General features: G+C 36.0%; 1 long non-coding RNA gene and 20 other non-coding genes across 30 annotated transcripts; all 21 read left to right on the top strand.

Annotated features, from left to right (window-relative positions):
- The first annotated feature begins 44 nt into the window (after positions 1–44).
- LOC114182763 lies at positions 45–13,032 on the top strand. 10 transcript variants are annotated; one of them, XR_003604188.1, is made up of 4 exons: positions 45–340; positions 698–959; positions 1,055–12,349; positions 12,814–13,032. It is a non-coding gene; the product is annotated as an uncharacterized LOC114182763 (long non-coding RNA). The 10 variants fall into 10 exon arrangements; XR_003604190.1 differs by lacking the exon at positions 12,814–13,032 and having other exon boundaries at positions 1,055–8,914; positions 10,094–12,662; XR_003604189.1 differs by lacking the exon at positions 12,814–13,032 and having other exon boundaries at positions 1,055–10,631; positions 12,048–12,662.
- Positions 2,510–2,635, top strand: LOC114182834. The gene has a single exon (XR_003604269.1). It is a non-coding gene; the product is annotated as a small nucleolar RNA U19 (small nucleolar RNA).
- On the top strand, positions 3,252–3,358 carry LOC114182828. The gene has a single exon (XR_003604263.1). It is a non-coding gene; the product is annotated as a small nucleolar RNA Z107/R87 (small nucleolar RNA).
- On the top strand, positions 3,950–4,075 carry LOC114182835. The gene has a single exon (XR_003604270.1). It is a non-coding gene; the product is annotated as a small nucleolar RNA U19 (small nucleolar RNA).
- Positions 4,124–4,257, top strand: LOC114182782. Its single transcript, XR_003604218.1, has one exon. It is a non-coding gene; the product is annotated as a small nucleolar RNA snoR138 (small nucleolar RNA).
- Positions 4,969–5,075, top strand: LOC114182827. Its single transcript, XR_003604262.1, has one exon. It is a non-coding gene; the product is annotated as a small nucleolar RNA Z107/R87 (small nucleolar RNA).
- On the top strand, positions 5,667–5,792 carry LOC114182772. The gene has a single exon (XR_003604208.1). It is a non-coding gene; the product is annotated as a small nucleolar RNA U19 (small nucleolar RNA).
- LOC114182781 lies at positions 5,841–5,974 on the top strand. Its single transcript, XR_003604217.1, has one exon. It is a non-coding gene; the product is annotated as a small nucleolar RNA snoR138 (small nucleolar RNA).
- Positions 6,686–6,792, top strand: LOC114182826. The gene has a single exon (XR_003604261.1). It is a non-coding gene; the product is annotated as a small nucleolar RNA Z107/R87 (small nucleolar RNA).
- LOC114182775 lies at positions 7,384–7,509 on the top strand. The gene has a single exon (XR_003604211.1). It is a non-coding gene; the product is annotated as a small nucleolar RNA U19 (small nucleolar RNA).
- On the top strand, positions 7,558–7,691 carry LOC114182786. The gene has a single exon (XR_003604222.1). It is a non-coding gene; the product is annotated as a small nucleolar RNA snoR138 (small nucleolar RNA).
- Positions 8,404–8,510, top strand: LOC114182825. Its single transcript, XR_003604260.1, has one exon. It is a non-coding gene; the product is annotated as a small nucleolar RNA Z107/R87 (small nucleolar RNA).
- LOC114182771 lies at positions 9,102–9,227 on the top strand. The gene has a single exon (XR_003604207.1). It is a non-coding gene; the product is annotated as a small nucleolar RNA U19 (small nucleolar RNA).
- Positions 9,276–9,409, top strand: LOC114182780. The gene has a single exon (XR_003604216.1). It is a non-coding gene; the product is annotated as a small nucleolar RNA snoR138 (small nucleolar RNA).
- Positions 10,121–10,227, top strand: LOC114182824. Its single transcript, XR_003604259.1, has one exon. It is a non-coding gene; the product is annotated as a small nucleolar RNA Z107/R87 (small nucleolar RNA).
- LOC114182774 lies at positions 10,819–10,944 on the top strand. The gene has a single exon (XR_003604210.1). It is a non-coding gene; the product is annotated as a small nucleolar RNA U19 (small nucleolar RNA).
- Positions 10,993–11,126, top strand: LOC114182784. Its single transcript, XR_003604220.1, has one exon. It is a non-coding gene; the product is annotated as a small nucleolar RNA snoR138 (small nucleolar RNA).
- Positions 11,839–11,945, top strand: LOC114182823. Its single transcript, XR_003604258.1, has one exon. It is a non-coding gene; the product is annotated as a small nucleolar RNA Z107/R87 (small nucleolar RNA).
- Positions 12,538–12,663, top strand: LOC114182773. Its single transcript, XR_003604209.1, has one exon. It is a non-coding gene; the product is annotated as a small nucleolar RNA U19 (small nucleolar RNA).
- Positions 12,712–12,859, top strand: LOC114182783. The gene has a single exon (XR_003604219.1). It is a non-coding gene; the product is annotated as a small nucleolar RNA snoR138 (small nucleolar RNA).
- On the top strand, positions 13,010–13,116 carry LOC114182829. The gene has a single exon (XR_003604264.1). It is a non-coding gene; the product is annotated as a small nucleolar RNA Z107/R87 (small nucleolar RNA).
- Positions 13,117–19,206: the final 6,090 nt, after the last annotated feature.

Genomic DNA, 19,206 nt, shown 5'->3' with positions numbered 1-19,206 from the left:
TTGTATCTGTGGGAGTGTTTAGGTATTTAAGTTTTGGTCTTTGCTTTTCACACCTCAAAACTGGTCGGGCTGTATTAGGGTTTAGAGAGGCAGTGTGACACAGTGCGGCCGCAGATATTTCATTTCATAGTTGAAGAGGGAAGTTACCATTTCCAGGGTTTTAGGGTTAGGGTATTCTCAAATTGCAAGAACATCGGTTTTAACATTCAACCCTATGGGATTCAATCCATGCTCAAGGAAGGCCACAAACACCTTTCTGGTCTCGATGAGGCGGTTCTCAAGAACATCGACGCCTGCAAACAACTTTCCGCTATAACTCGAACTTCCCTTGGTCCCAATGGTAACGATCGCACTTACCTTTTTCTTTTTTTCTTTTTATGTTTTTTTAACTCATCCCCGAGTGGATGTTGCACTTCAGATTCCAAAAGTTTGGATTTTTATAATGTGGGTATGTGTACGTTTTCATGGTTGTTGATCTAGAGTTTAAACGAGATGCAGTACTAAGAGTAAATGTAACGAGGTGGCTATAGAAAGAGAAGTTTCTGTTTTTCGTTTGCTAAGGGAGTTTTGCATTTTGGGTTCTGGGAACGTTTTTTGTGTGTTCGTGAATGAATCTGTTGCTGGTTGGTGTTCACAGAAGAAAGTGTTTGTCTGGATAGATTTAGATTTTTGTAATATTTTGTTTGATCTGCCTCAGCTATGAATAAGATGGTTATAAATCATTTGGACAAGCTTTTTGTCACGAATGACGCTGCGACAATTGTGAACGAACTTGAAGTTCAGCATCTGCTGCCAAGATTTTGGTTTTGGCCGGGAAGGCTCAACAAGAGGAGATTGGGGATGGAGCTAACTTAACTATTTCATTTGCTGAGGAGCTTCTGCAGGGTGCTGAGGAACTTATCAAGATGGGTTTGCATCCGAGCGAGATAATCAGTGGATACACTAAAGCAATCAACAAGGTTTTTTGGTTTTGATTGGAGCCTTAGTGATTCGTCTTTAAATGTTGTATTGATGTTGCTGCTCTCTCTCGATCTAATTCTTTGTCATGTTTCAGACTGTTCAAATATTGGATGATCTGGTTGAAAGGTTCGGAGAATATGGATGTTCGTGATAAGGAGCAAATTGTTTCTCGAATGAAAGTAGCGGTTGCTAGCAAGCAGTTTGGTCTAGAAAATACCATATGCTCACTTGTTGCTGATGTGAGTGCATCTGGATCCATTTTACTGTGATAAATTGCTTTGGTAGCATAATACTGTTTACAATCCGACCTTTGTTTAGAAAATAGGCATGCATCCAAGTATGTCTGAAAAACCCGGCAAATTTTAATGTGGACAATATTCCGTTGCAATGCTCTTGGGAGGGGGCTTGCATAACAGCACAGTAGTTCGAGGATTGGTGTTGAAGAGTGATGCTGTTGGGACTGTAAAGCAAGCAGAGAAGGCAAAGGTGAGCTTTCTGTGTAGATTTTTTTTGGTTTTATCGATGAGTCTCGTATAAATTCATTTGTTGTGAATTAGTATCTTAATTGTCTCCTATAAATTCATTTGTTGTGAATTAGTATTTTAATTGTCTGACTATTTTTTTTGGTTTTGTTCTCTAACCTTTTTTTGTTTTATTTTAAAGTTTAAAATGTTTAACAAGTTAATTCTTTGTTAGCTCCAGCCAACATTCTAACACCTCTAATTAATAGCTCTGTTAATGATGTTTAGTTGTCTTCTAATTTAGCTTAACATGGTTTCGTGTTGATCTTACTCTTCAGAATGTTCAACAATTTGTCCATTCTACGACAAAGAATTTGAAACATGGGTGTGCTACACTCGAGGGTTAAACCTTGAAACCCATTAAAATATTGGTATTTCATTGAACCACAAAACCTAATTTCTCGCATATAAAAGATATAAACAGCCCATTGTAACACTGCTGTGAACATACACAATCAAGCCCTTTGCAGCAATTGAAAACACAATCTCCATTTGAAAATCTTTTCGATTTGTACAGTGATACAATTATTTGTGAATGTCGTATTTCAAAAGAATTAAATAATCAAATGAAACAATATTTTAATCACTCTTGTCATCTAATCTATCTTTAGAAGTGGCCATTGTTGACATCTTGAAACAAATTCTAGTTACCATCTCACCATATGCTTTCTCCTCTATTCCACTTTTTTATTTTACTCATCTTTGTTGTTTTCATTTGTTGTTTGTTGCCACTTTTCTTTTTATAATTTTTGCTACAATTGGGAATTATTGAACTTGATTTCAACTTTGTAGAAGCAAACAAATACTGCATTTGAAATTGTACTTATGGATTATTTGAAGGTGTGTTGTTACCTATTTTTAACTTTTGCATATAAAGTTCAAGTATCTTTGTAAGTATGTGAATACCTTCACTTTTAAACCTTAAAGAAGGGATACAAAATTTTAGCCCTAAATTTACTTTTTCTATTCGCAAAATCACGTTTTGAACTTGCCTCTTTGAGTAGTCCTTTGGAAACACTTCAATTCTTAAGCGGCTTAGTTAGGAGGCGCACATTAATCGGATTCAAATTCTTGTTTGGATCCATTCAGAGAAAGGCCTTTTGAAGGGACTCTGATTTTGTTATGGATTGTTCCTCAAGCAGCCATTCACATCTTCTCAATCAATCAATTGTTTTATTTTTATTTTTTGTTAAGAGAATTCTTGTAGTAATTTTTGTACCAAGAGAAATAATTCATAGATAGATGTGAACTTTGTGTGTAAAGCCTCCACCAGAAAGCTGAATGATCGTGAAATGTTAGGCCATTCGGTTCGCACGGAGGCTAAGAGAAAGGGCTTGACCCAGCGTATCTTTTGAAGGAAATGAACAATTTATTTTTTTTCTTGTTCGTTTCTCATCTAAGATTCAACATTTACTTTTTGATTTTCTCACTTTTGAAACCTTTTTTATGGTTTTCCTTGTGTTGTTATTTTTCTTTTTTCTTTCTCCTCGGATGCATTCTTCGATCGTTGTGTGTAATTTTATAACCATCATTTCGTATTTCGTGGTATCAAAGCTATACTTTTCATTTACGAAGGGTTATCTTTTGTTTGTTAAAAGTGCGACGTAATTCCTGAGAAATCCTTAAATTTGATACAAATACAAGGCCATGGGTGAAACCGTTAGCGTTGCTCTTGAGGGTTGTCGTCCATTTTCCCCTTTGTGCTTTGTATAGCCTTTTCTTGTTTTTTTTTTTCATTTTCAGTGTTTAAGTTTTGGTATAGCGCGAAGAGGTCACGGTGATGACCACATAAAATTCAAGCTCAACAGACCGGAATGCACGGTTTTCTCATTTTTAGATTACTTTGCGTGTCGATTATCCCACTGGACTGAGTGATCTCTTTCGTTTTTTAACAAATCAAAATTAAATTTTCACTTTTCAATTAAGCTAAAATTAATATTATTGTTGTTACTGTTGTTGTGGACGTATGTTGGGGAAAGAGTTTTCACGATGAAGATAGCGAAGCTCCCTCTTCCAAAATTTCAAGCTGAGGAAGAACGCTGGCTGAATCGAACCATAAACCTTGTGGCCACCACTGAGTGATCACTTTCCCTTTCTGTTTAGTTTGTTTTAATGTGTCCTTTGCTAAATTCATTATTTGCTCACGTCTGATTCTATCCCGTGTCATCAATTTGTGAAAAATTGGCCAAGTGAGCAGTGAATATGACGGTGGATGCGTAAGCGAAGTGGAAGAGGCTATGTGAAAATGATGTGAAGAGTGTGACTGAAGGATGATTTGAAGGTGTGTTGTTACCTATTTTTAACTTTTGCATATAAAGTTCAAGTATCTTTTAAGTATGTTAATACCTTCACTTTTAAACGTTAAAGAAGGGATACAAAATTTTTGCCCTAAATTTACTTTTTCTATTCGCAAAATCACTTTTTGAACTTGCCTCTTTGAGTAGCCCTTTGGAAACACTCCAATTCTTAAGCGGCTTAGTTAGGAGGCGCACATTAATCGGATTCAAATTCTTGTTTGGATCCATTCAGAGAAAGGCCTTTTGAAGGGACTCTGCGTTTGTTATGGATTGTTCCTCAAGCAGCCATTCACATCTTCTCAATCAATCAATTGTTTTATTTTTATTTTTTGTTATTGTTTTTAACATGCCTTCAGAATAACCGAACGACGAACAAACGTAGTTTGGTTCAGACAGAGGCGCATATCAATTATATCAAATGCCGAAATCGTTCGATTATTCGAATAGGTTCGACGATGCGGAACGTGATGTAGACATGTTCCCTACCTAGTTACATTTTGATATTCATATTTCCTTAATTTATTCTTATTATTGATGGTTAATTTGTACTAGAAAGTGAATATTTTTCCATTGAAATTGTTGGATATTCCATTCACTGACTTGGCAATGTTAAGAGAATTCTTATAGTAATTTTTGTACCAAGAGAAATAATTCATAGATAGATGTGAACTTTGTGTGTAAAGCCTCCACCAGAAAGCTGAATGATCGTGAAATGTTAGGCCATTCGGTTCGCACGGAGGCTAAGAGAAAGGGCTTGACCCAGCGTATCTTTTGAAGGAAATGAACAATTTATTTTTTTTCTTGTTCGTTTCTCATCTAAGATTCAACATTTACTTTTTGATTTTCTCACTTTTGAAACCTTTTTTATGGTTTTCCTTGTGTTGTTATTTTTCTTTTTTCTTTCTCCTCGGATGCATTCTTCGATCGTTGTGTGTAATTTTATAACCATCATTTCGTATTTCGTGGTATTAAAGCTATACTTTTCATTTGCGAAGGGTTATCTTTTGTTTGTTAAAACTGCGACGTAATTCCTGAGAAATCCTTAAATTTGATACAAATACAAGGCCATGGGTGAAACCGTTAGCGTTGCTCTTGAGGGTTGTCGTCCGTTTTCCCCTTTGTGCTTTGTATAGCCTTTTCTTGTTTTTTTTTTTCATTTTCAGTGTTTAAGTTTTGGTATAGCGCGAAGAGGTCACGGTGATGACCACATAAAATTCAAGCTCAACAGACCGGAATGCACGGTTTTCTCATTTTTAGATTACTTTGCGTGTCGATTATCCCACTGGACTGAGTGATCTCTTTCGTTTTTTAACAAATCAAAATTAAATTTTCACTTTTCAATTAAGCTAAAATTAATATTATTGTTGTTACTGTTGTTGTGGACGTATGTTGGGGAAAGAGTTTTCACGATGAAGATAGCGAAGCTCCCTCTTCCAAAATTTCAAGCTGAGGAAGAACGCTGGCTGAATCGAACCATAAACCTTGTGGCCACCACTGAGTGATCACTTTCCCTTTCTGTTTAGTTTGTTTTAATGTGTCCTTTGCTAAATTCATTATTTGCTCACGTCTGATTCTATCCCGTGTCATCAATTTGTGAAAAATTGGCCAAGTGAGCAGTGAATATGACGGTGGATGCGTAATCGAAGTGGAAGAGGCTATGTGAAAATGATGTGAAGAGTGTGACTGAAGGATGATTTGAAGGTGTGTTGTTACCTATCTTTAACTTTTGCATATAAAGTTCAAGTATCTTTTAAGTATGTTAATACCTTCACTTTTAAACGTTAAAGAAGGGATACAAAATTTTAGCCCTAAATTTACTTTTTCTATTCGCAAAATCACTTTTTGAACTTGCCTCTTTGAGTAGCCCTTTGGAAACACTCCAATTCTTAAGCGGCTTAGTTAGGAGGCGCACATTAATCGGATTCAAATTCCTCTTTGTATCCATTCAGAGAAAGGCCTTTTGAAGGGACTCTGCGTTTGTTATGGATTGTTCCTCAAGCAGCCATTCACATCTTCTCAATCAATCAATTGTTTTATTTTTATTTTTTGTTATTGTTTTTAACATGCCTTCAGAATAACCGAACGACGAACAAACGTAGTTTGGTTCAGACAGAGGCGCATATCAATTATATCAAATGCCGAAATCGTTCGATTATTCGAATAGGTTCGACGATGCGGAACGTGATGTAGACATGTTCCCTACCTAGTTACATTTTGATATTCATATTTCCTTAATTTATTCTTATTATTGATGGTTAATTTGTACTAGAAAGTGAATATTTTTCCATTGAAATTGTTGGATATTCCATTCACTGACTTGGCAATGTTAAGAGAATTCTTATAGTAATTTTTGTACCAAGAGAAATAATTCATAGATAGATGTGAACTTTGTGTGTAAAGCCTCCACCAGAAAGCTGAATGATCGTGAAATGTTAGGCCATTCGGTTCGCACGGAGGCTAAGAGAAAGGGCTTGACCCAGCGTATCTTTTGAAGGAAATGAACAATTTATTTTTTTTCTTGTTCGTTTCTCATCTAAGATTCAACATTTACTTTTTGATTTTCTCACTTTTGAAACCTTTTTTATGGTTTTCCTTGTGTTGTTATTTTTCTTTTTTCTTTCTCCTCGGATGCATTCTTCGATCGTTGTGTGTAATTTTATAACCATCATTTCGTATTTCGTGGTATTAAAGCTATAATTTTCATTTGCGAAGGGTTATCTTTTGTTTGTTAAAACTGCGACGTAATTCTTGAGAAATCCTTAAATTTGATACAAATACAAGGCCATGGGTGAAACCGTTAGCGTTGCTCTTGAGGGTTGTCGTCCATTTTCCCCTTTGTGCTTTGTATAGCCTTTTCATGTTAATTTTTTTCATTTTCAGTGTTTAAGTTTTGGTATAGCGCGAAGAGGTCACGGTGATGACCACATAAAATTCAAGCTCAACAGACCGGAATGCACGGTTTTCTCATTTTTAGATTACTTTGCGTGTCGATTATCCCACTGGACTGAGTGATCTCTTTCGTTTTTTAACAAATCAAAATTAAATTTTCACTTTTCAATTAAGCTAAAATTAATATTATTGTTGTTACTGTTGTTGTGGACGTATGTTGGGGAAAGAGTTTTCACGATGAAGATAGCGAAGCTCCCTCTTCCAAAATTTCAAGCTGCGGAAGAACGCTGGCTGAATCGAACCATAAACCTTGTGGCCACCACTGAGTGATCACTTTCCCTTTCTGTTTAGTTTTTTTTAATGTGTCCTTTGCTAAATTCATTATTTGCTCACGTCTGATTCTATCCCGTGTCATCAATTTGTGAAAAATTGGCCAAGTGAGCAGTGAATATGACGGTGGATGCGTAATCGAAGTGGAAGAGGCTATGTGAAAATGATGTGAAGAGTGTGACTGAAGGATGATTTGAAGGTGTGTTGTTACCTATTTTTAACTTTTGCATATAAAGTTCAAGTATCTTTTAAGTATGTTAATACCTTCACTTTTAAACGTTAAAGAAGGGATACAAAATTTTAGCCCTAAATTTACTTTTTCTATTCGCAAAATCACTTTTTGAACTTGCCTCTTTGAGTAGCCCTTTGGAAACACTCCAATTCTTAAGCGACTTAGTTAGGAGGCGCACATTAATCGGATTCAAATTCTTGTTTGGATCCATTCAGAGAAAGGCCTTTTGAAGGGACTCTGCGTTTGTTATGGATTGTTCCTCGAGCAGCCATTCACATCTTCTCAATCAATCAATTGTTTTATTTTTATTTTTTGTTATTGTTTTTAACATGCCTTCAGAATAACCGAACGACGAACAAACGTAGTTTGGTTCAGACAAAGGCGCATGTCAATTATATCAAATGCTGAAATCGTTCGATTATTCGAATAGGTTCGACGGTGCGGAACGTGATGTAGACATGTTCCCTACCTAGTTACATTTTGATATTCATATTTCCTTAATTTATTCTTATTATTGATGGTTAATTTGTACTAGAAAGTGAATATTTTTCCATTGAAATTGTTGGATATTCCATTCACTGACTTGGCAATGTTAAGAGAATTCTTATAGTAATTTTTGTACCAAGAGAAATAATTCATAGATAGATGTGAACTTTGTGTGTAAAGCCTCCACCAGAAAGCTGAATGATCGTGAAATGTTAGGCCATTCGGTTCGCACGGAGGCTAAGAGAAAGGGCTTGACCCAGCGTATCTTTTGAAGGAAATGAACAATTTATTTTTTTTTCTTGTTCGTTTCTCATCTAAGATTCAACATTTACTTTTTGATTTTCTCACTTTTGAAACCTTTTTTATGGTTTTCCTTGTGTTGTTATTTTTCTTTTTTCTTTCTCCTCGGATGCATTCTTCGATCGTTGTGTGTAATTTTATAACCATCATTTCGTATTTCGTGGTATTAAAGCTATACTTTTCATTTGCGAAGGGTTATCTTTTGTTTGTTAAAACTGCGACGTAATTCCTGAGAAATCCTTAAATTTGATACAAATACAAGGCCATGGGTGAAACCGTTAGCGTTGCTCTTGAGGGTTGTCGTCCATTTTCCCCTTTGTGCTTTGTATAGCCTTTTCTTGTTTTTTTTTTTCATTTTCAGTGTTTAAGTTTTGGTATAGCGCGAAGAGGTCACGGTGATGACCACATAAAATTCAAGCTCAACAGACCGGAATGCACGGTTTTCTCATTTTTAGATTACTTTGCGTGTCGATTATCCCACTGGACTGAGTGATCTCTTTCGTTTTTTAACAAATCAAAATTAAATTTTCACTTTTCAATTAAGCTAAAATTAATATTATTGTTGTTACTGTTGTTGTGGACGTATGTTGGGGAAAGAGTTTTCACGATGAAGATAGCGAAGCTCCCTCTTCCAAAATTTCAAGCTGAGGAAGAACGCTGGCTGAATCGAACCATAAACCTTGTGGCCACCACTGAGTGATCACTTTCCCTTTCTGTTTAGTTTGTTTTAATGTGTCCTTTGCTAAATTCATTATTTGCTCACGTCTGATTCTATCCCGTGTCATCAATTTGTGAAAAATTGGCCAAGTGAGCAGTGAATATGACGGTGGATGCGTAATCGAAGTGGAAGAGGCTATGTGAAAATGATGTGAAGAGTGTGACTGAAGGATGATTTGAAGGTGTGTTGTTACCTATCTTTAACTTTTGCATATAAAGTTCAAGTATCTTTTAAGTATGTTAATACCTTCACTTTTAAACGTTAAAGAAGGGATACAAAATTTTAGCCCTAAATTTACTTTTTCTATTCGCAAAATCACTTTTTGAACTTGCCTCTTTGAGTAGCCCTTTGGAAACACTCCAATTCTTAAGCGGCTTAGTTAGGAGGCGCACATTAATCGGATTCAAATTCCTCTTTGTATCCATTCAGAGAAAGGCCTTTTGAAGGGACTCTGCGTTTGTTATGGATTGTTCCTCAAGCAGCCATTCACATCTTCTCAATCAATCAATTGTTTTATTTTTATTTTTTGTTATTGTTTTTAACATGCCTTCAGAATAACCGAACGACGAACAAACGTAGTTTGGTTCAGACAGAGGCGCATATCAATTATATCAAATGCCGAAATCGTTCGATTATTCGAATAGGTTCGACGATGCGGAACGTGATGTAGACATGTTCCCTACCTAGTTACATTTTGATATTCATATTTCCTTAATTTATTCTTATTATTGATGGTTAATTTGTACTAGAAAGTGAATATTTTTCCATTGAAATTGTTGGATATTCCATTCACTGACTTGGCAATGTTAAGAGAATTCTTATAGTAATTTTTGTACCAAGAGAAATAATTCATAGATAGATGTGAACTTTGTGTGTAAAGCCTCCACCAGAAAGCTGAATGATCGTGAAATGTTAGGCCATTCGGTTCGCACGGAGGCTAAGAGAAAGGGCTTGACCCAGCGTATCTTTTGAAGGAAATGAACAATTTATTTTTTTTCTTGTTCGTTTCTCATCTAAGATTCAACATTTACTTTTTGATTTTCTCACTTTTGAAACCTTTTTTATGGTTTTCCTTGTGTTGTTATTTTTCTTTTTTCTTTCTCCTCGGATGCATTCTTCGATCGTTGTGTGTAATTTTATAACCATCATTTCGTATTTCGTGGTATTAAAGCTATAATTTTCATTTGCGAAGGGTTATCTTTTGTTTGTTAAAACTGCGACGTAATTCTTGAGAAATCCTTAAATTTGATACAAATACAAGGCCATGGGTGAAACCGTTAGCGTTGCTCTTGAGGGTTGTCGTCCATTTTCCCCTTTGTGCTTTGTATAGCCTTTTCATGTTAATTTTTTTCATTTTCAGTGTTTAAGTTTTGGTATAGCGCGAAGAGGTCACGGTGATGACCACATAAAATTCAAGCTCAACAGACCGGAATGCACGGTTTTCTCATTTTTAGATTACTTTGCGTGTCGATTATCCCACTGGACTGAGTGATCTCTTTCGTTTTTTAACAAATCAAAATTAAATTTTCACTTTTCAATTAAGCTAAAATTAATATTATTGTTGTTACTGTTGTTGTGGACGTATGTTGGGGAAAGAGTTTTCACGATGAAGATAGCGAAGCTCCCTCTTCCAAAATTTCAAGCTGCGGAAGAACGCTGGCTGAATCGAACCATAAACCTTGTGGCCACCACTGAGTGATCACTTTCCCTTTCTGTTTAGTTTTTTTTAATGTGTCCTTTGCTAAATTCATTATTTGCTCACGTCTGATTCTATCCCGTGTCATCAATTTGTGAAAAATTGGCCAAGTGAGCAGTGAATATGACGGTGGATGCGTAATCGAAGTGGAAGAGGCTATGTGAAAATGATGTGAAGAGTGTGACTGAAGGATGATTTGAAGGTGTGTTGTTACCTATTTTTAACTTTTGCATATAAAGTTCAAGTATCTTTTAAGTATGTTAATACCTTCACTTTTAAACGTTAAAGAAGGGATACAAAATTTTAGCCCTAAATTTACTTTTTCTATTCGCAAAATCACTTTTTGAACTTGCCTCTTTGAGTAGCCCTTTGGAAACACTCCAATTCTTAAGCGACTTAGTTAGGAGGCGCACATTAATCGGATTCAAATTCTTGTTTGGATCCATTCAGAGAAAGGCCTTTTGAAGGGACTCTGCGTTTGTTATGGATTGTTCCTCGAGCAGCCATTCACATCTTCTCAATCAATCAATTGTTTTATTTTTATTTTTTGTTATTGTTTTTAACATGCCTTCAGAATAACCGAACGACGAACAAACGTAGTTTGGTTCAGACAAAGGCGCATGTCAATTATATCAAATGCTGAAATCGTTCGATTATTCGAATAGGTTCGACGGTGCGGAACGTGATGTAGACATGTTCCCTACCTAGTTACATTTTGATATTCATATTTCCTTAATTTATTCTTATTATTGATGGTTAATTTGTACTAGAAAGTGAATATTTTTCCATTGAAATTGTTGGATATTCCATTCACTGACTTGGCAATGTTAAGAGAATTCTTATAGTAATTTTTGTACCAAGAGAAATAATTCATAGATAGATGTGAACTTTGTGTGTAAAGCCTCCACCAGAAAGCTGAATGATCGTGAAATGTTAGGCCATTCGGTTCGCACGGAGGCTAAGAGAAAGGGCTTGACCCAGCGTATCTTTTGAAGGAAATGAACAATTTATTTTTTTTTCTTGTTCGTTTCTCATCTAAGATTCAACATTTACTTTTTGATTTTCTCACTTTTGAAACCTTTTTTATGGTTTTCCTTGTGTTGTTATTTTTCTTTTTTCTTTCTCCTCGGATGCATTCTTCGATCGTTGTGTGTAATTTTATAACCATCATTTCGTATTTCGTGGTATTAAAGCTATACTTTTCATTTGCGAAGGGTTATCTTTTGTTTGTTAAAACTGCGACGTAATTCCTGAGAAATCCTTAAATTTGATACAAATACAAGGCCATGGGTGAAACCGTTAGCGTTGCTCTTGAGGGTTGTCGTCCATTTTCCCCTTTGTGCTTTGTATAGCCTTTTCTTGTTTTTTTTTTTCATTTTCAGTGTTTAAGTTTTGGTATAGCGCGAAGAGGTCACGGTGATGACCACATAAAATTCAAGCTCAACAGACCGGAATGCACGGTTTTCTCATTTTTAGATTACTTTGCGTGTCGATTATCCCACTGGACTGAGTGATCTCTTTCGTTTTTTAACAAATCAAAATTAAATTTTCAATTTTCAATTAAGCTAAAATTAATATTATTGTTGTTATTGTTGTTGTGGACGTATGTTGGGGAAAGAGTTTTCACGATGAAGATAACGAAGCTCCCTCTTCCAAAATTTCAAGCTGAGGAAGAACGCTGGCTGAATCGAACCATAAACCTTGTGGCCACCACTGAGTGATCACTTTCCCTTTCTGTTTAGTTTTTTTTAATGTGTCCTTTGCTAAATTCATTATTTGCTCACGTCTGATTCTATCCTGTGTCATCAATTTGTGAAAAATTGGCCAAGTGAGCAGTGAATATAACGGTGGATGCGTAATCGAAGTGGAAGAGGCTATGTGAAAATGATGTGAAGAGTGTGACTGAAGGATGATTTGAAGGTGTGTTGTTACCTATTTTTAACTTTTGCATATAAAGTTCAAGTATCTTTGTAAGTATGTTAATACCTTCACTTTTAAACGTTAAAGAAGAGATACAAAATTTTAGCCCTAAATTTACTTTTTCTATTCGCAAAAACAAATTTTGAACTTGCCTCTTTGAGTAGCCCTTTGGAAACACTCCAATTCTTAAGCGGCTTCGTTAGGAGGCGCACATTAATCGGATTCAAATTCTTGTTTGGATCCATTCAGAGAAAGGCCTTTTGAAGGGACTCTGCGTTTGTTATGGATTGTTCCTCAAGCAGCCATTCACATCATCTCAATCAATCAATTGTTTTATTTTTATTTTTTGTTATTGTTTTTAACATGCCTTCAGAATAACCGAACGACGAACAAATGTAGTTTGGTTCAGACAGAGGCGCATATCAATTATATCAAATGCTGAAATCGTTCGATTTTTCGAATAGGTTCGACGATGCGGAACGTGATCTAGACATTTTGATATTCATATTTCCTTAATTTATTCTTATTATTGATGGTTAATTTGTACTAGAAAGTGAATATTTTTCCATTGAAATTGTTGGATATTCCATTTTCCCCTTTGTGCTTTGTATAGCCTTTTTTTTTCATTTTCAGTGTTTAAGTTTTGGTATAGCGTGAAGAGGTCACGGTGATGACCAAATAAAATTCAAGCTCAACAGACCGGAATGCACGGTTTTCTCATTTTTAGATTACTTTGCGTGTCGACTATCCCACTGGACTAAGTGATGTCTTTCGTTCTTTAACAAATCAAAATTAAATTTTCACTTTTCAATTAAGCTAAAATTAATATTATTGAAACTTTAACCTTTTTGAAATACAGATTAGACCATTCCTGAAGAGATGGACTCTATTTGAAAGAATTCGGTGACCATTACCAAGTAGAGGGTCCCGATCCGAAAAACTTTTTCTTATTGTTGAAATTTTAACCTTTATGAAAGACATAATAGACTATTCCCAAGGAGAAGGCCTATATTTGAAAGGATATGGTGATATTACCATGTAGAGGATCATGACTAGAGGACTCAGTGACCATTACCAAGTAAAGGGTCTCGATCTGAATTTTTTTTTTATTTGAAAGTTTAACCTTTTTGAAAGACAAATTAGACCATTCCAAGGGGGGCCTATATTTGAAAGGATTCAGTGACCATTACCAAGTAGAGGGTCTTGATCCAAAAAACTTTTCCTGTTTGAAATTTTAACCTTTTTGAAAAACATATTAGACCATTCCAATGACCATTACCAAGTAGAGAGTTTGATTTGAAAGACAGATTAGACCATTCCCAAGGAAAGGGCCTGTATTCGAAAGGACTTGATGATCATTACCATGTAGAGGGTCCCAATCCAAAAAGCTCTTTCTGTTTGAAATTTTAACCTTTTTGAAAGACGAATTTGACCAATCCCAAGGATAGGGTCATTGTCCGAAACAAGAACCTGAAGTTTGATTTTGATGAAAGCAAATACTACTTCAATGCCTAGTTAAACTTGGAGTGCCCAAGTGAGATTCACATGAAATGATTTGTTTATCCCTATTGGATTTTGTGTTTTTCTTTTTGAAATATTTTCTTTATATTGATTTTTATTGTTTTTTATTGTTTTTTTTAAGTATGATGCATGGATGAAATTTCTATTAGACCTTTGTTTTCTCAATTTCAATATCTCTTCCTTTGCCTTATTTACTTTGTTTTTTTCCTTTTTTTTCTTTAAATGCTCGTATTTTGGATTCCATTACCAACACCATCGTTAAATCCAATGCATGTTCAAAACACATTCTTTTGTTATTACTTCTATGTTCAAAATACAATGAAGGGATGACGAAAAAAGATAAAGAATCTGAGTGCCAAATGGGTAAACCATGAGTTCAATTTCCTTTTGTCACATCATACAACTTGTATTAGCTTGAACCCATGAATAGACAATATGTGGGAAAATTTTTGTAAGAGGTTGGATGGATGTTTGTGGGCAGTTTTTGCCCTTCATATCTTCCTTGTTAGGAGTGATCATGTCAATGTTGATGCATAATCATGGAGTATTCTTTCTTTCTTTTTCATTTTTTATTCATTTTTTTTGGGTGACTATGTCATCAACCACTTTCTTTTGTCCGTGAGTTAAACTTATGAGAAAATCAAGATAAACATCCTTGATAGTTGAGGACTTTTAGTGGCTTGTATTATGGCTAGAGGTAAAATGGGTTGTGTAGCTTCTAACACACTATTTTCATTCTCTTTTTTTTTGTCTTTTTCCTTAGTCCTATCTTTTGCTTAGATCGCCTTTATAGGTTTTCAACCTAACAAACATTTTTATTTTATCATTTCCCAAATTAAGACCTCAGCCTGTTGTCAGACATGGGTGTAGAAACCAAACTCTACCCAATGTAATATTCATGCTTTTTGTCTTGGGGTAATCTCTTTATTTTGAGGGTAATTGAATGAGCTATGGTTCAAGCAACATGAATGCATATGCTTCAACAAGAGATGAAAACAAGCCACCCGTAAAGGAACAAACCTTCTTTTCATTCTTTTAAACTTCATTTATTTTTCTGTCTTTTGAAAAGGCCATGCACTCAATGACTTTATTAACAAAGGATTCAACATACATGTTTTCTTTATTACTTTTCTTATTTTTCGTACTTCCACAAATTTTACTTTTTCTTTTGTTATTTTTCAATAATTTTCATCAAAAATATATTTGATTAACTTAATTAAAATTAAAGAAAAGAATAAAATTAACTAACCACCTATTCTTCAACCACTTTTTTATCAAAATTTATCTTCTCAGACAAAATTGGGTACTGACAACTAGTAATGTCTCCTCTTATAAATTCCCCAACAATATCCTTTGTTGGTGTTTCATGCTCATATCTTCCACTACTACTATTTCCCAAGTCTGTGTTGAATCATTTTTCCCTGTCTTGATGGCCACGCCAACAATACCCTTATATGAATCCTTCCTTCATTAAATGTTCAAGCTAAAATTTTAGCATAAAATTTCTATGCCGTGCCCATTTTTTTATGAAATGGACACCATGGTTCCTTGTCATGTCCCATCTGGCCTTGGGGAAAGTGATAGAGGTCGTACCCAACCAAATTAAAACAGATTAAATGCAGTATATGAAAGTTGAAACAATTCGTCTCCCAACGACCAATGTTCTTGTTCAAAGCTTTAATTTCCAGATCAACACACCAATACAACACAAGGGTGGGTTTGGCAGATTTATGAATGCAACGCACAATTGAAAACTTAAATGCAGATGTGTAAAATCGATGTAAAAACAACGTTGATTCCTTGCCTCAAATGAACATCCAGCAATCACGCATTACAACTCAAAATGGTTATATTAAATCTCTTGAGACCCGAATTAATTACTAACCGCAAATTAACTCGAACTCAAGTGCAATTAAGCAAAGCACACATTCATGAATCTGCTATAGTTCACTAAGCATGAACACACAATGATCCCACTCTGCAATTTAAGCAAAAACATAATGGTTTCTTCAATTAAACCTAAACGCAAATTCAGAATGGAGAGACTAACATAACTCCACCGAACAAAACACTAATCTCAAGATTTCAATTCATTATCTGCAAAGAATTAACACGTTAACTTAATTCCTCATGGAATCCGAATTAGGGATCAACATAAATTTTGATTCAACCATCCAAATGAGTGCAAATTGATGCAGAAAACCTAAATTGGTGCAGGAATCGAAAATGTGCAAGGAAAGAAAGGGGCAACAACAAAAACAAAAAAAAAATGAGAATACTTCAATATAAATGTTACCCAAGGTGTAGAAAACATGAATGCAAGTTCAATGTGCTGTCCAAGACTCATAAAACGTGAAAAGCGAATGGAAAACGTGAAAAATTAGCTTGTGCCTCCATGGGTCACCTTCCAAAGCTTAAAACATCAAAAATGGAGGTTGGATAGAATGTGGAAGAGGAAGAATGCGGCTACCTCCATGCAAGAAGACCTAATTTTCGTGGTCACCTCAAATCTGCCAGCATTATTTACAAAATTGCCATTATGAGCTGCAGAATTACAAAAATGTCACTACTGGGCCTCAAATGTTGGCCCATTCACTCAGATGACGTGGAAATGACGTGGAAATGATGTGGCGGCTCTCTTTAACTGAATATTGATGTCGAAGCTCCAAAATTGCTTAACTCAAATACCTAAAAATAATTAAAAACGAATAGGCTAAATAATGTGAAATTAGTCCAAATTCGAAACAGTGGCTCAATAAAGCCCAACAGATGAAAACATACTAAAGATGAACAATTAAGCACTGAACAACTGTAAAATGGGTACACAAAGGCTAGTGGAATGGAGGAAAATAATGACTCATCAAAATCGACCACACTTACCCTTTTGCACTCCTGGGCAAAATTAAAGAGTAAAGCAAAGCAAGGACATCACAAACATAACAAGAGAGACAAAAAGACACAAGACAAACAGACCCGACATAGACAAATGGAAACACATCCAACACAGAAGGATTCAAAGTTGCAAGGTATCCGTGAACATCATCCAAGCAATTCAAAACATGTCAAGTACTCAGTTCAGCTCAAAGAGAGAATTGAAAGAAATATAACCTCACGAAATATGCAATGTATCACTCAAATCTCTAGGCTACTGTTTACTCTCAAAGCACCCCTGAAAAACAAACATCAACAGACTTGGCAAGCCTCTAGAACCAACAACCAAACCAAAAACACATGCAGGTCAAGATTAGAAGGATTTTTCAAGGTTGTAATGGGGTTGAGGACAAGGTGTGGAACATATGGATAAGTAGCTAAGCAACAAAGGAAATAGAGGAGCAATTCCAAAGCAATTCCAAAGCTCCAAAATTTCCTAAGGTATCAATAATCATGGTTTTTTAGGCTAAGGGCTTGTAATGAGCTGTAGAACAATGAAAGGGTATGCAAGCTCAAAAAGGGGTATCAACGGAAACAGTTCAAGGTAGGCTCATCTAGCTGTAGGCTCATAGAACAAAATTGCCTAAATCATATCCCAACATGCATGTGAATCAATAAAGCATCTGAAAGAGTCAAGCCAAGACCGTTGTGCAAGCATTCAAGAGGCATATATCACACAATCAAAGAACAGAGAATGGCTCAAATTCTCACAAAGGGTAAAACAATTCCAAAAGCAACTTGACATGCAAAGAGAAACCAAGGATATCAGTCCACAGAATAACCAACAACTCATCCTCCAAGAGTGAAGTGAGTGTCTCAAACAGAAAACAAAAACATCACACTGATTAACACAAATTAACAAAAAGGAAACAATAGCAGACAGACCTGGACAAGTGCACTAAAAGTAAAGAAGGAGAAAGAAAACTCCTTGAATCATGGTGAAACATCAGTGGGGTCAAGCAGGGAAGTCTCCTCTACAACAGTATCTACCAAGGCAAGATTGCTGAGGAATGGCTTTAGACGATACCCATTCACTTTGAAGCTCTTATCGCTGGACTGACTTTTGATTTCAACTGCACCATAAGGATAAACATTAGTGACAACAAAAGGACCAATCCACTTTGATCGCAACTTACCCCCCATGAGTCCAAGTCTGGAGTTATACAGTAAAACTTGCTGACCAACAATAAACTCCTTTCTAGCTATGGAGCTATCATGGAATCTCTTGGTTTTCTCCTTGTAGAACATAGAGTTCTGATATGCCTCCAGACGGATCTCATCTAACTCGTTTAATTGCAGCTTCCTTTCCTCTCTAGCCTGATCAAGAGAGAAGTTGCATGACTTGATAGCCCAGTAGGCTCGGTGCTCTATCTCCACATGAAGGTGGCATGGCTTACCAAAGACAACCCGATAAGGAGACATCCCTATAGGTGCCTTGTAAGCAGTCCTGTGAGCCTAAAGAACGTCCTCAAGTCTATTGCTCCAATCCTTCCTGTTGGGCTGCATAATCTTCTCCAAGATCTTCTTAATTTCTTTGTTTGAGATCTCGGCTTGCCCATTAGTTTGAGGGTGATATGGTGTAGAAAGTTTGTGCACAACCCCATACTTTTGAAGCAAAACCCCCATGGATCTATTGCAAAAATGGGTGCCCTAATCACTAACGATAGCTCTAGGAACTCCAAACTTACAAAATATGTGAGACCTAACAAAGTTCATAACAACTCGAGCATCATTAGTTCTAGTGGCTTTGGCTTCCACCCATTTTGAAACATAATCGACAACAAGCAAGATGTAAGTGAAACCAAAAGAGACAGGGAAAGAGCCCATGAAATCTATACCCTAGACATCAAACACCTCACAAAATAGCATGGGTTGTTGAGGCATTTGTTGTCTCCAAGAAATGGCTCCTTCTGCTCGTTGGCATTCCTCACACGTGCTATAAATCCTCCACACATCTTTAAAGATGGTGGGCCAATAAAACCCCCAATCTAGCACCTTGCGAGCTGTCATCTGTGTGCCAATGACAAAATTTGAGGACCGAGTCAATCTCATGGTCCAGAATGCATCTCCTGGTAACCTGATCACTGCACATTTTCCACGGATAGGGGTCATCCCAAATGTAATACCTAGCATCGCTCTTGAGTTTATCACATTAAGCTCTGGATGCTAGGGGAGGAAAAACAGAAGCAGCAAGATAATTCACGATGTTAGCAAACCAAGGTGAGAAAGAAGTAGAGAGTGTCAACAAACTTTCATCGGGAAAGTCATTCCGGATCGGTGAAGCATCATCAGTAGACCTCTCAATCCTGCTCAGGTGGTCTGCAACCAGGTTTTGTGCTCCGCTCTTATCACGGATCTCCAAATCGAATTCTTGGAGCCAGAGCATCCATTTTATCAGCCGAGGT

The sequence above is a fragment of the Vigna unguiculata genome, chromosome 4, assembly GCF_004118075.2.
Source record: "Vigna unguiculata cultivar IT97K-499-35 chromosome 4, ASM411807v1, whole genome shotgun sequence".
Taxonomy (NCBI): Eukaryota; Viridiplantae; Streptophyta; class Magnoliopsida; order Fabales; family Fabaceae; genus Vigna; species Vigna unguiculata.
The sequence above is the reverse complement of the archived record's forward strand: the minus strand, read 5'-3'. Positions and strand labels throughout refer to the sequence as shown.